Source organism: Musa acuminata, chromosome BXJ1-11 (assembly GCF_036884655.1).
Source record: "Musa acuminata AAA Group cultivar baxijiao chromosome BXJ1-11, Cavendish_Baxijiao_AAA, whole genome shotgun sequence".
Taxonomy (NCBI): Eukaryota; Viridiplantae; Streptophyta; class Magnoliopsida; order Zingiberales; family Musaceae; genus Musa; species Musa acuminata.
Window position 1 is genome coordinate 14,013,508 of NC_088337.1, and position 12,480 is coordinate 14,025,987.

The following is a 12,480-nucleotide window of genomic DNA, read 5'->3' on the forward strand; positions in this document are numbered from 1 at the left end:
CAAATGCCCATTTAGGAAAATTAGTTCACAAAAATTAATTTGGGTCCCTAAAGGAACTATAAAGAATTCAATAATAAATAACAAAGTTAGTGGGTCAATTTTTGAGGCACTCAAAATCAAATGGGTACCTAAAAATCATCCTCTTTTGTAGACAAACCCACAAGCTAGGAGCAAGAGATGGTATCTTGATAGTGGATGCTCAAGACATATGACTGGAGATCCATCTCATTTCTCTATGCTCACTAGCAAAGAAGAAGGGTACGTTACCTTCGGAGACAACAACAAGGGCAAAATCATTGGCAAGGGAACTATTGGTAACAAATTTAATTTTTCCATTGATGATGTCTTACTAGTTGATGGATTGAAACATAATCTCTTGAGTATTAGTCAACTATGCGATAAAGGTTACATCGTTAGATTTGAATCAAATATGTGCATTATTGAAAAACCAAATCATAACATGACTATGATTGCTTTAAAACAAAATAATGTCTATACCATCAATCTTGATGAACTAAGTAATGAAATGTGCTTCTCCGCCGTAAATGATGATGCTTGGCTTTGGCATAGGAGATTAGGCCATGCAAGCATGAAAACAATATCTAAGATCTCATCTCAAGAATTAGTACGAGGAATTCCAAATATAAAGTTTATTAAGGACAAAGTATGCGATGCATGTCAACTAGGCAAACAAATAAAAACAAGCTTCAAACCAAAAAATCAAATTAGCACTACTAGACCATTACAATTGATCCATTTGGACTTATTTGGACCAATTGATACAACAAGTCTAGGTGGAAGCAAATATGCTTTTGTGATTGTGGATGACTACTCTAGATACACTTGGACCTATTTCTTAGCTCACAAAAGTGATTGCTTCAAGTGTCTCTCTAAATTTTGTAAACTCACTCAAAACGAAAAAGGCTTCATGATTTCATCAATTCGGAGTGATCACGGTGGTGAATTCCAAAACCGAGACTTTCAAAATTTTTGCGAGAGTAATGGGTACAATCACAACTTCTCAACTCCAAGAAATCCTCAACAAAATGGAGTAGTTGAAAGGAAAAATAGAAACCTACAAGAAATGGCAAGAACTATGTTAAATGAACAAAGTTTACCTAAGTACTTTTGGGCCGAAGCCGTAAATACGGCTTGCTACATCATGAATAGAGTCCTAATAAGACCATCCTTATCCAAAACTCCCTATGAATTATGGAATAACAAAAAACCAAACATCTCCTATTTTAAAGTTTTTGGTTGTAAATGCTTTATTTTAAATGAAAGGGATGCTTTAGGAAAATTTGATACTAAATCCGATGAAGGCATCTTTCTTGGTTACTCTTCCGTTTCTAAAGCTTTTCGGGTTTTTAATAAAAGAACTTTAGTAATTGAAGAGTCTATTCATGTAGTTTTTAATGAAATTTCCGATTTAAAGAAAAATGATTTTGATGATGATCTTGGTTTTGATAATTTGAATTTAAATGAACCCTCTCCTCAAAATAGCCATTTGAATGCATCTTCTTCCGAAATTTCTTTACCAAAAGAATGGAAGTATGTAGATGCTCATCCAAAAGAGCAAATTATAGGAGATACATCAAAAGGGGTTCAAACTCGTTCTTCTTTCAAAAATTTCTGTGCTAACGCCGCTTTCCTTTCTCAAATTGAACCTAAATGCATTGACGAAGCCTTAAAAGATGATTTTTGGATCATTGCAATGCAAGAAGAATTGAACCAATTTGAGAGGAATGAGGTATGGAAGCTTGTTCCTAGACCAAGTGACCACTTAGTCATAGGTACTAAGTGGGTCTTTAGAAACAAGCAAGACGAAAATGGTATCGTGGTTAGAAACAAGGCTAGATTAGTGGCCAAAGGTTTCAACCAAGAAGAAGGTATCGATTACGAAGAAACCTTCGCTCCCGTGGCTCGATTAGAAGCCATACGGATGCTCCTTGCCTATGCTAGTAGTAATAATTTTAAACTATTTCAAATGGATGTTAAAAGTGCTTTTTTGAATGGTTTTATTTCCGAAGAAGTATTTGTCGAACAACCTCCCGGATTTGAAAATTCTCTTCTTCCTAATCATGTATTCAAATTGACTAAAGCTCTCTATGGCTTAAAACAAGCTCCTAGAGCTTGGTATGAAAGGCTTAGTTCCTTTCTTATTTTAAATAATTTTACCAAAGGCAAGGTTGATACTACATTGTTTATTAAACATTTTGAAAATAATTTTCTTATTGTGCAAATTTATGTTGACGATATTGTGTTTGGCTCTTCGGATGAATCACTATGTAAATCATTTGCCAAATGTATGAGTCTTGAATTTGAAATGAGTTTAATGGGTGAATTAACTTTCTTTTTAGGATTACAAATCAAACAACTTAAGGATGGTATATTTATTAACCAATCTAAATACACATTAGAATTGTTAAAACGATTTAACATGGATAATTCAAAAGCAATAAACACCCCTATGAGTACTGCGACTAAGTTAGATATGGATGAAAATAGTGAAAATTTCGATCAAAAAACATATAGAGGAATGATAGGTAGTCTACTCTACCTTACCGCGATTAGACCGGATATTATGTTTAGTGTAGGACTTTGCGCTAGGTTTCAATCTAATCCTAAATTATCTCATCTTAAGAGTGTTAAAAGAATATTTAGGTATCTTAAAGGAACTTCAAATTTAGGATTGTGGTATCCAAAATCTGAAAAATTCGATCTAATAGCTTATGCAGATGCCGATTTTGGCGGATGCAGGATAGATAGAAAAAGTACATCCGGAACATGCCAATTTTTAGGACATGCACTTGTTTCTTGGACTTCCAAGAAACAAAATTCAGTTGCACTATCTACGGCGGAAGCCGAATACATTGCTGCAAGTGCATGTTGTGCACAAGTTGTATGGATGAAAAATACATTAGAAGACTATGGAATTCACTTCAGAAATATTCCCATAAAATGTGATAATACTAGTGCCATATGTCTTACTAAAAATCCAATTCAGCATTCTAGAACTAAGCACATCGACGTTAGGCATCATTTCATACGCGATCATGTCCTTAACAATGATGTTGTTCTAGAATTCATTGACACAAAGCATCAATTAGCAGATATATTCACAAAAGCTCTGAACGAAGATCAATTTGAATTCATTAGAAGGGAATTAGGCATGTTAAATTGTCCCTAAAATGAGCTTCACGAAAAATGACTCGTTCTTTTCCTTTCTTTTATGGATTTGATTTCTTCTTCAATTCAAAATGATCCATTAAAGTATAACTTATTATCTTGAGGGAAGCAAACAAAAAAAAGGGGAGGGTGAGGAAGAAAATTTTTTCCTCCACGGGATGCCAGCGGTGGCACCGCCAGATTTGGCGGTTGCACCGCCTGAGCGCTCGGGCGCCAGGCGGTGACACCGCTCGGTTTGGCGGTGGCACCGACCGAGCGACCCTTATTAACCCAAGGGGTTAGGGCCGGCGGTGACACCGCCCCCAACCCGAAGAGAGAGTTCTCAAAACCCACTCCCATTTCCTCTAACCCTCATTCTAACTCTTAGAAACATTGGAGAAGGATTCTTGGTGGTCCAAGCCTTCCATCTCTCAACATAATCTCCACAAGGTAACTCTTGAAATCCCTCCTTTCTTTTCTCTTTCTCTTGCTTATTTTTAACAATTGGTATCATCATCTTGTCTAGAAAATGGCTCCAAAGAGATCAAAAGGAATAAGGATTCAAGGAGATTCATATAACCATGACCTTTTTAGATCAAAAGAGGTAGCCCTTAGCTTTCCAAAATTTGAAACACGATGTGTCCATAAGGGAAAATACATTGATTTGGATGAACTAGAAGACTTAGATCCAATTAAGTGGTTTGCTCAACTAGAAGCTCTACCTCTACTACAAATAGATGAACCAATCTATCCACGGTTAGTGAGATTGTTCTATACCAACCTATATGAAGACAATGATAGCCTAAGCACTTACATTCTAGGAACACCCATTAAAATTTTTGACAGCACCATTTGTGAGCTAATTGGCATAACTGAAAAAGATAGGGGATGCTATTTTAAAGGTAAATGGGACGTCAAAAAAATAGGAGCAACCTATTCCGAAGCCGTGAAAACAATTTTTGCAAATCCAAACCTTGACTTCCTACCCAAGAGCTGTGAACACTTAATGCCTTTCAACTCTAAAATTCTTCATCACATTATCACGAGCATCATATTCCCCAAACAATTTCATCTTGACGAAGTAAATCAATTAGAGATAGGAACCATGTATTGGATTATGACAGGTCAGCATAATTGTTTCGGGTACTTGATTCGCCAACACATGCAGGAAATTATGACTAAGGATACTATATTGCCGTATGGGAGGTTAATCACTAGAATTCTTCATACCTATGACATTTGCATTCCACCCGATGAAGAATCTATTCAAAATGATCGATATAACATAATAAATAAAAACCTGCTAAAAAAACTTAGGTGCACTTTTAGCAATGGCATATGGGTTAGGCAGCCTAGAAGGACGGATCCAATTCCTATACCAATAGAACAACCCGAAACACCAATTCTTATGGGAAATGAATCTCCTCCTCCTAGTCCCTTTGGAGCAGCACCTTCAGCTCCTCCTCCTGTTTCCTCCTCTGAAGATATCATTATGGCGGAGCTATCTCAGATCAAATCACAGCAAAAACAAATTCAGAATCAACAAGTTGAAATTTTGAAGACACTACGACAGATGAATGAAAAAATAGATATCATGTATCAGCACTGTGGATTACCTCCTAAGGATTAAATTGATGTATCTTTTTATTCTGTCCTGTTTGCTGTTAAAAAAAAAACAAGTTCATGTGTGTCATCGATTGTACGATAACTGATCTTTCCTTTAGATAACTACTGTCTTAATCTGCATAGATGATGATGTCTTTTGGACAAACTATTTCTGGAAAATTTGAATGAAGAACTTTGATAAATGCTAAACCTTTTTCTATGATCATCAATTAGCTGGCTTGTCTCTTTTTGTTGATGACAAAGGGGGAGAAGTGATGACTTACACCAGAACGATAGCATGGCTAATATGAATTTGTGATATGAATGTCTTATATGACTTGCAAATCCTTGAAAATATCACAAGATTGATATCATGAAATTTATATTGAAAATCTTTATCTTCTATCGTAGCAAAACTCGTCCCGTATCATTTAACTTATGATTTTCATCGAAGTTTCGTACTCACTATTGTTTAATGAGGATAACGATAAAGTTCCACGATTGGAACTTATCGGGTTATGATTGAATCCAATGGGATGGAATTCAAGTGTTTTTTTTTTTTTTTTTTTTTCTTTTTCTCATAATATGGCATATAGATAGGGGGAGTTATGTTTAACTCCGTCATCAATTGATTGTCATCATCAAAAAGGGGGAAATTGTTGAATCTCGGATTTTGATGATATAATCAATTGGTGGGTTAATTGATCTAATCCATATTTTGAGTTAAGTGTGCAGGATTAACTACGATAATCAGAAAACATAAAGCAAGGATACCGGAGTCGAGCTCGATGGACGTTTAAGAGACCGAAGAATCATTGGAGATGCTGCCGGAACCGTCCGAGAAGAAATCGGGAACGTGTCGGAAGTTCGCCGAAGAAATCGTCGGAGGCTCGCGGAGATCACCAAGAAGGCTCGGCTACTCGTTAAAGTCATCACAAAGATTGGGAGCTTGCAGGGAGTCCGTCGGAAGAAGTTCGTCGGAAAGCTCGCCGGAACAAGACTCGACGTTCGCGGTTAAAAAAACTTGCTTAGGATGTTTTTTATGTAGTTCACCTGTAATTAGGATTAGGATTAAGAGATAATCCTATATCCTGGTTAGGGGCCAACTGGGCCCAAAGTCAAATTTGGTTTGGGCGAAAAATAAGCCAAACCAATGAATCGGAAAGCCAAGCGGTGGAACCGCCTGGCTGGGGCGGTTCCACCGCCTGGCTGGGCGGTGGAACCGCCAGCACCGGGAACCCTAAGAGAATTCAAATTTTGGAGCCCAAAATTTGAATCCTCTTGAGGCCTATAAATACCCCTCAAATCTCAGCTGAGGTTACAACTTTTGAGAAGCATTTTGATTGAGAGAAAAGTCTTAGAAAGTCTTAGCAAGTCTTGTTTTCAATTTGCTAGAGAGTTCTCCTCCTTCTTTCTTATTGAAAATTTGTAAGAGGTTGAGCTGCTTGTAAAAGGTTGTAAGAGGGGTGTTTACCCTTCCATTTCAAGAGACTTGCTAGTGGAAGGTGGGAGCCTCATCGAAGAGGGGCCTCGCAAGTGGAGTAGGTCATTTGACCGAACCACTCTAAAAATCGGCGTAATCTCTGGTTTGCTTTTTATTATTGTCATTTACATTATTGCAAATCTTCTTACTGCTTTAGTTCCTTATTACTCTTGCTGCGCAACTTTAAGAATACGCCTTCAAGTTAAATTTCTCAAGTTTCGTTCTTAACGTACGAAAGATTTTATTAAAATCGAAGTTTTAATCCGCTGCACTAATTCACCCCCCCCCTCTTAGTGCCGCTCCAATCCTAACACAAAGGCCATCCATCGGACTCTAGATGATTTGTTCTGAGTGGACTTGTTGAAAAAGCTTATTATTGCTTGACAATCAGTTCTGATCATAATTTCCTTTTTATCAAGAAAGTAAATCTTCAATGCCTCCAGGGTTTTCATGACTGCATGCATCTCAGCGTCTATAGTGGACTTGATTGGGTTGTACTTTCCGCTGGCGTAGGCACATACCTTCTCAGTATTTCTGGGGTCGTATTTTTGTTTTTTCCATTTGCAAATACCTCCCCATCCTTCCATGCATCCGTCTGTTTCAAGTATTATAAAACAGTCTTCAGGAGGTACCTCTAGATCAGGGAGATTTTGTACCAGGCTCTTAATCTTTCTGATTAATTTCCAATCTTGCTCATTCAGCCTTTTCTCGCTAGTGGGGCTTGTTTTTGAATATAATGGGCCTAGAAGCCTGCCCAGGTTGGGTATATAGCTTCTTGCATAGTTTAGAATTCCCAGCCATGATCTGAGGCCTTTCTTGGTAGTAAGGTCTTCTTCCTGATATTCTGTGATTCTTTTAATAATATGGGGCTGTAACTTGATTTTGGAGTTCCCCAAGACTGCTCCAAGAAATTCAATCTCCTTTACTGCAATTTTCATTTTTGTTGGGCTTAAGACAAGGCCGTTTTCTTGGCATATTTCTAACATTTTAGTGAGGTGTTGCCCATGCTCCTTTTCGTTTTCTGAGAAGACAAGAATATCATCAATGTATACTACAATGAATTGTTCAGTACCTTTGAAGCAGCTATCCATTTTTCTTTGGAATATAGCAGGGGCATTTTTGAGACCAAATGGCATTGCAAGCCATTCATATAGTCCCTCAGGAACCCAGAATGCAGTCCATTCAATGGAATCAGGGTGCATGGCAACTTGGTGAAAGCCCGATTTTAGGTCAAACTTTGAGTAGATTTTGCTATTGCTGACCTTTTTAAGGATGGTATTGATACCAGGAAGGTTGTATTGATCCTTTTCGGTGATGTCGTTGAGCCTTTTGTAATTAAAAACCATCCTTTCCTTCCCCTTTCTTTCAGCTCCTGTTATGGGGTCCACCGTGGTTCCTGAATTAACAATTATAGCAGTAGTACGGTGCTTACTTTTGCTTGGTCTGATAACCCCTATTTCCAGTACTGCTTTTACATGCCTTGAGAAGGCTTCCTTTGCTTGTGGTGTTAAATGTCTAAGGGGTTTGTCCTCCACCACGAAGTCTTGATTCTTAATCTCCAACCTGTAGGTTATCTTGTTCTTTTCCCAATGTTTGAGGGGATCTTCTCCAATATAGCCTTGAGCCTTTAACTGGTCTAGTAGGCTTCCAAACTTGGCCCTTATATCTTCATTGCTTTGCTGAGCTTCTGCAGAGTAAAATACTGCCTCCTGGATTTAGATATAGTCATCTTCTTCCAAATCTAGTTCTTCTATTGCTGCAGCTGTTGAGATATAGGGCAAAGTATTAATAGTCGTTAAGTTTTTGTAAAACGTAACCATGTTACCTTCAATCCTAACTCCTCCTTGCATTGCCCTTATAAAATTACATCCTATTATCATTTGAATATCATCCCCAAGCTTAATTGAGAACACATAGGTGTAAGGAATCCTGAAAGTGTTGTTCCCAATAGTCATTTTGCCTCCCCTTAATTTTTTGTTCGCTGTCGTTTTGGAGGTGATCCCACTGAAATGCACCACATAAGGGTTTTCTTCTATTGCAGCTTTTGGTACAGCCTTCTCGTCTATGCAACAAGTGGTAGCACCTGTATCTAGTATAGCATTAACTTCAAAAGGGGGAATATTCAGAATTTCCATATACACCTTTAAGTTGAAGAGCATATTCTTAGATCTTCTTGATCCTCCCGTTTCCTTTGTTTCCATAGAGAGGATTTTCTGAGTTCCTTCCTCCAAGAGAACAAGGGCCTCTTCATTTTCTTCTTCTTCTTCGCTTTCTTCAGTTTTTCTTTTTCCAAGCCTTTGTATTTCTTTCAGGAGATCGGCCTTCTCTAGCCTTAACCGATCTACTTCCAGTACTTCCCCTTCCAATTTGTCATATTTTTCCTTTAGCTCTACCACTTCGTTTTGTAAACGGAGGTTTTCCTGAGCTATGGCTATAGATTGAATATGCATTTCTTCTAGCTCCTTGGCCTTTTGTTGTTCAAATTCAATCGCCATTTTGAGCCTCCTTATTTCTGCTTCGCAATGATTAATAAAGTCTTGTTGTGTTTGAAGCAAGTTTCTAGGTTCATACCTTGGGGGTTCCTCCATCATGACGGGGGTCCTTTTGTCAAAGTAATATATGCTACACATTCCACACGAAGTGATTTTGCATAAGGGACAATGTCTCCTATGCCTTCTTTGCGACGTTCTCTTGCAGCATTTGCACTCTTCCAATCCTGGCGGTAGTTCCGTGTTGATTTCCCATATGTGTCTGCATTCAGCTTGTTCTTGGGAAACTTGTATCCTTGCTCTGTATCCTGTTTTAGGTCCTATCCACCAAGTTCTACTATCTTCTATTAGAGCAAAAATTTTATGGGTGAAGGAGTGAATACCATGCTGTAGATCTTCTATGTCCTCTCCTTCAGAAATTGAATAAATTGCGTCGCTTTGGTTTTCTCCTTCTTGTACAGATAGTATTTCGTATTCATCTGGAATATCCAACTGTTCAAATATAGCAACTCTTTTGATATTCTTTCGGTCATTGGGGCACTCTCTTGCAAAATGCCCTTCTTCTCCACAAAGGTAACACTTACATTTCTTATTTCTTATCAAGTGCTTTCTCTTCTCAATCCTTGCGTGGGATGAGTGAGGTTTACCTTTATAGGTCGTTGATCTTCTTACCCCATATTTTCTTTCAGGTTTGTTGTAGTGTCCTGGGATAGGAATTTCACTGCAAAAGGACAGGTCCTTTAATGCTCTTCTAAATGCAGCATCTTTGCATTCAGCTTCTAAGTATTTATAGGAGAAGAGTATTCTCGGGATCACTCCTATAGTGTTTCCCCTATACTTTGCTTCAAATGCCTCTTTGATTCTCTTTCCTAGCTCCCCTGGCATTTTGGACCATAGCTTTTTAGATAATTCAGGGCCCAAGAACATCCTTCCTGTTTTGGATGCCAACCTCATATAATCATTTAAGAATTGAATAATATATTTGAGGTTAGTACAGGATAACCTTTCAAGGTCTCTGTAGGCTTCTTCTTGCGCTGTTGTGGATCCCTGGAATGGATCTTCTAGTATGAAGATCGTCCTTAGTTGTGAGAGGATATTTTGTGTTCCTCCCGTTCCGTCTCCATTGGCTAGAAGTAATTGGTATTCTTCTGGATAAGCCATTCGCCATTGGATCCATGCCAATTTTTCAGCTTCCCCGAGCAAATTTTCAATAAACTCCATTTTTGCTAGAGGATCTGTAAATCCTTGTGAAGATACCAAGTTCTTCGTTATTGATTCCCACCTTATAAATACTTCATCAAACATTCCCAATTGGGATGGGATGATAAATATTGCTCCCTGCTGCTGAAAGGCTGAAGGGGGGTTCCAGGCTTCTGAAAAGTTCTTTGCCTTGAACCTTGGTTGTCTTGAATGCCCTTCATATTCTGGCCTTTGGCTTATGGATTCTATATTCACAGCCGGAGGGTAATTTACTGGTCCCATGGTTGAGTCCGTCGGTGGCCTGTAATTTGACACAGTAGATGATGAATATACCTGATGAGATAATTTTGCTAACTGGGGGTATTCCATTACTAGTTCTTCTTCCAGTCTTGCTGCAATTAATTCCCTCTGAGGCTTTCGAGGATACGACATCTCTACTTCTTTCTCTGAGATATGGGTATCTTGAAAATAGGAATTCAGGCCTTCGCGTAGTTCTTCTGCTTCATCTTCACTACTACTTGATAATTGAATATTGACAGCTATTGTGTGGCTTCGTATTTCTTCTTCATCACTGAATGTTTCATCATCCACAGTGTTATAGTGGATTCTGCTGGATGTCGATGCTGCTTTATAATTATCAAAACTGATCGAAATCCTTCCGTCAATTAGGTTCCTACTCCTGAGCTCAGCAGGTTGCATGGGGATTGAGACTTGCGTCGGTCTAATCATCCAGTCTCTCCCTCTGATTTCTGCTGTGGAATAACTTCTACCTGGTAGAGCCCTTATGCCATGGCTTGTTAGGTAATCCACGACCCCTGAGATTTCATAAGCAAAGGCGACATTCGGGGTATTTGAAAGCCGCCCTACCATTCCTCTGGTAATTAATAGATTTGCTTCTCCATTCTGCCATGTGTCATATCCACGGGTTAGTATAGAGAGTTGTATATTGCGGTAAAAATCTCCTACCATCATCATTGCTACCATGGAAGTAGACTTGACCAGAGGAAGTCAACTGGTCTATGTTGTACCAGATACTAAAAGAAACGGAAGCGACAAACGACCAATGATTTGTAAGAAATGATAAGCACAAATAGGAGGGAACCATTAAAATAGGAGGGACTAGAAAGCTCTTAGATCTTAATGGATCCTATTAAAATAGGAGGGACTTCCTCTAGCGTATTAAGAAATAGGATCCATTGAGAAATGATAACCATTAAGAAATGATAAGCACAAATAGGATCCATTAAGGTTGAGTTGACCGGGGACCTCTATAAATAGGAGGGAACCAAAGGCTCATAGGCTAAAGGTTTTTGTTTGCTACCTCCTATTCTCCTCTCCCCTTCTCCTCTTCAAATAGCAGGTATAGAGTTTTGGGTAGTGATTAGAGGAACGTCGTTATAGCCCTGTTGTGTGGATCACTACTAGAGAAGAGGACGCTTGACCTCCTTCATTCTATCCTACAAATCTGTGGGAATTTAGGGATATATGATCTCCCTAGGTAAACACAATCTTTCATATATGCAGTTTTCAGTTTTACAGGTTTTGCACATCAATCTTCGCGCAACGACGAATACCTTTTTAGGAAATATGAGAATTTTATTTTCTATTCTTCTGTTGCGCATGTGATATCACTCGTAGATGTCTAATAACTTTGAATGTATAACAAGATCATCCTTTTGTATATAAATTTTGAGTATTCACATTAGCTTATAGTTTGTTATTCCATAATCTTTCCAAAATAAGTAACTTAAATTAAGTTCTTAACTTTTTTAAAATAATGCTATAGCTTTGTGTTATATCAATCTGATTCCTCAGTTATATTCAAACTACCATTTTTTTTCTTACATCTTCAATTATTTAAGAACTAATGCTATAGCTTTTCTTGTAAAATTTATGTACCAAACAGGGCAATTTGGCAACTCAGAATCTCGAATTGGCTTGTATGATTCTCAAAATTGTGGAAAGATGTGATCAAATATTTATAATATTTTGATTTAGCATAACATGAAGACCGACTCCTTTTTACACCCTTCTTCTCCTTTTCACGGGTTTAGGAGACAACCCTTACAAGCACTCACACTCCTCTTATAGAATTCTAAACTTAAAGTGGAGGAGAGAATTTCTAAAGTGATTTCTACAGTGTTTCATTCCTTTTTTGCTCTTTGTGCTTATGTGTTTTAACTAGGGATGAGAGGGGTATTTATAGGCTTCAAGTTGATTCAAACTTAGAGCCTAAAAACATCTCATCCTAGGTTCCCCGAGCACGGGCGGTACCACCGCCTGCGCTGGGCGGTACCATCGCCCAGTGTCAGTTTGGCAACACTGCCCTAGGCAGTTCCACCGCCCAGGTCTGGCGGTACCACCACCTAGGGTGCAGTGCTGGGCGGTACCACCGCCCAGATTGGCGATGTCACCGCCTGACATAGTCTTGAAGACTGTGCCACGACGGTGAGACTTATTGGGGCACTATTTGGGTTTCTTATTGGGCCCAACACAGTCCTTACATGGGTGCTAGCTGGCCCCTAATTGGGTTGG